The following is a 2,887-nucleotide window of genomic DNA, read 5'->3' as shown; positions in this document are numbered from 1 at the left end:
TGTGGAGAACCCACACTGGAGCAGTCTGTTCCTAAGGAATTGCACATGAAGGAAGGGGCATATACCAGAGCAATTTGTGAACTGTAGCCTGTGGGAAGGACTCATGTTGGAGAAGTTCATGGAGGACTCTCTCCTGTGGGAGGGACCCCATGCTGGAGCAGGATAAATGTGAAGAGTCCTCCCTCTAAGGAAGAAGGAGTGGCAGAGATGACGTCTCATGAGCTGACCACTCAGGGGGAGGAGGTAATCAGGAGTGAAGCCGAGCCCAGGAAGAAGTGGCCTGTTCTGTCTGGGATGGTAATTGCTGAGTGATCTCTCCCTGTCCTTATCTCAGCTCAGGAACCTTCCTTTCCCCACACCCCCTCCAGCTAAGGAGGGGCAGCGATAGAGCAGCTCTGGTGGACATCTGGAGTTCAGAAAAGGTCAACCCATTTATAATCTATAACCTTTTATGATCTTTATAACCTGAGGAATTCCTTGTGGAATGTGCCTGATGGGAGATGACTGTCACAAAGTGCAGATAAGCACAGTTCTGTGTTTCTTACTGAAGACAGATTTCTCAATTCTTTTAAAGAATTCTTGGTTCGATGGCAATGAAGGAATGAGAAGTATAAAATAAGTCAAGGTAGTTATTGTTTATCTCAGTATACATGCAATGTTTTTGCTGTGCCTCTGGCCTCACTGTTACCCTGCTGGTTCCTAGCACTATTTTAGATGTTATAAAATGTTCCCTCTTCTCATACATCAAGTGCTAAAGCCCCCGACCATGTCGGTGCCCCTCCCCTGAACTCATGCCGGGATATTGCTCCCTCCCTCGTACAGACGGGTGAGCAAAATGGGACATCGTGTTCCTCTGTGAGGCAGAGGGTCCCAGGCAGGGCGGGTCCCAGGGGCGAGACCCTGCAAGCCCAGCCCGCCCAGAGCCTCCCTGCCGCCACTTCCCCCGGGCCCTCCGCGCCGCTGCCCGGCACCGCGGCGGGAGGGGCAGAGCCTGCGGGCAATAACGGCGTCCCGCCCGTCTGTGGCGGCAAGGACCCACCGTGAGGCGTTTCACTACGGATGGCAGCGCACTGAGAATCTGTATCTGGAGACCGAGGCAAGTGCGAGGGGCCTGCTCCGCTGCGCACGTACCTTCCCCGCCTTCTGGCCTGGCCCCGTGAGGCAGGCCGTCACGACCGCCGCCTCACCTCCCGCCGCCTCACCTCCCGCCTCCTCACCTCCCGCCTCCTGCTGCCGCCGCACCAGCAGCCCTACGTCGCTCCAGGCTGCCCGGCGGGTGGCTTTAGAGTACTCAGCCCGAGACGCCTCGGCCGTCGCCAGCCCAGCTTCCCACTGCGTCACACCAGCCGTGTCCCGCTTCTCCTCGCACACCGGGCCCGCCTGCTCCACCGGCGGCAGCCTGCGGCAGGAGGAGCCGACGCGACACAGCCACCGACGCCCGCCCGCCATGACCCGTTGCCGTCGCGTCTCCGCGGCAGCCCGTCTCTCTCGTTACGGCGGAGGCCTCGCCTCACGACCGCAGTTACCGGCCGCCACGCCGCTTTCCTCGGGACGCCCGCCGCAACCGAAGTGAGGAACGCGCGGCGGCCCGTTCCCGTGGCAACCGGACGGCGCCTTCCCGTGACGCGCAAGCTCCGCGACGGGCATGTCAGGTGGGCGCGCTGACGTGACACGCAGGACCGGCGAGATGCGGCTCCGCCAGCGCCCCGAGCCACCGGTGAGCGCGCGGGGTGGGGGGAGGTGTGTGACAGCGCCGCGCTGCCATGGAGACCGCGGCCCCCGCCGCCCTGCCCGCCGCCCCAGGGTGAGGAGCGCGGGCGCTGCCGCCGTCCCGCCGGGGTTCAGCCGGCGCGGCACAGGAGCGGGCACTGACCCGTTCCCAGGCTGGGCGAGCCACCCCCCGCCGCCCCGTGCTTGTTCCTCTCGCCCCGGGGTGGGGAGCTCCGCTGGGAGGCGGCTGGGAGCGGCGTGAGTGAAAGCTGAGAAAGCCCGACAGGGTTGCGGCGTTTCCGTTACTCTCGGCGGCACTGCCGCCTGGGGCGGATAGAAGGATGCCCTGCCTCAGCCTGAGCAGTGCCGTGGGTGGGTAGTGAGGCAAAGACGAATGTGGCTGCGAGTATTTCTGGCTGATGTTACCGGTGTCGGCTTCGGGAGGGAGCCCCAGGATCCTGTAGGCAGGGGAAGTTTTTGAGGTGTGTTCGGTGTGAGGGTTCAGGTTGCGTCTGACAAGGAGGAAGGCGGAAAGCTTTGACGTTGAGGTGCGTAGAAGTTCGAAGCCTTCAGCCCTATCAGTGGCTAGGTTTGGAGGTTCAGCCCTGTCGGCAGCTAGACTTGGAGGTTTTACGGTGCACGCTTCCAAGCTGTTCTGGGTGAAGCTCCGGTTGACGCTTTCAAGACTCGCAACTCAGAGCGGCCTGCTGAAATTTAAACTGAAGTTTTCCCCAGACTTGGACTGGAGCCGGCGCCTCTGCACTCGAAGTTTGCCAACACCCGTGAGAGGTTGCTGTCTGTTCTCTAGGAACACCGCTTGCTCCAAGAGAAGACACTACTCGCAGTGTTCGGTGCGGGAGCTGTGAATGGAGGCAGAATCGCCGGCGTGCTGCGGGGGGTCAGCGAAGCAGCCCCTCGGAGAACTGCCCCATTGTAATTAAAGAGGAAAACGGAAAACCCACTTGGGCAGAAATGAGGAGGTTTTATCTTTATAACTTATTCCGATAACGCATGTTTGTGCGTTGATTCTACTACCCGCCCCCCCCCCCCCCCCCCTTTTTTTTTTCTCTCCCTAGAGTTTAAATTTCTAGATCCAGCATTTCAGCCAAAACGTGTATATGCAAAGAATATTGTGCCGTTTTCTTTACAGAGATGCTGGAAAACTCTGCCAGTGAGT

Source organism: Melanerpes formicivorus, unplaced genomic scaffold (assembly GCF_026170545.1).
Source record: "Melanerpes formicivorus ecotype bairdi unplaced genomic scaffold, bMelFor1.0.p_v2 SCAF_90, whole genome shotgun sequence".
Lineage (NCBI taxonomy): Eukaryota > Metazoa > Chordata > Aves > Piciformes > Picidae > Melanerpes > Melanerpes formicivorus.
This window is presented reverse-complemented; position numbering follows the sequence as displayed.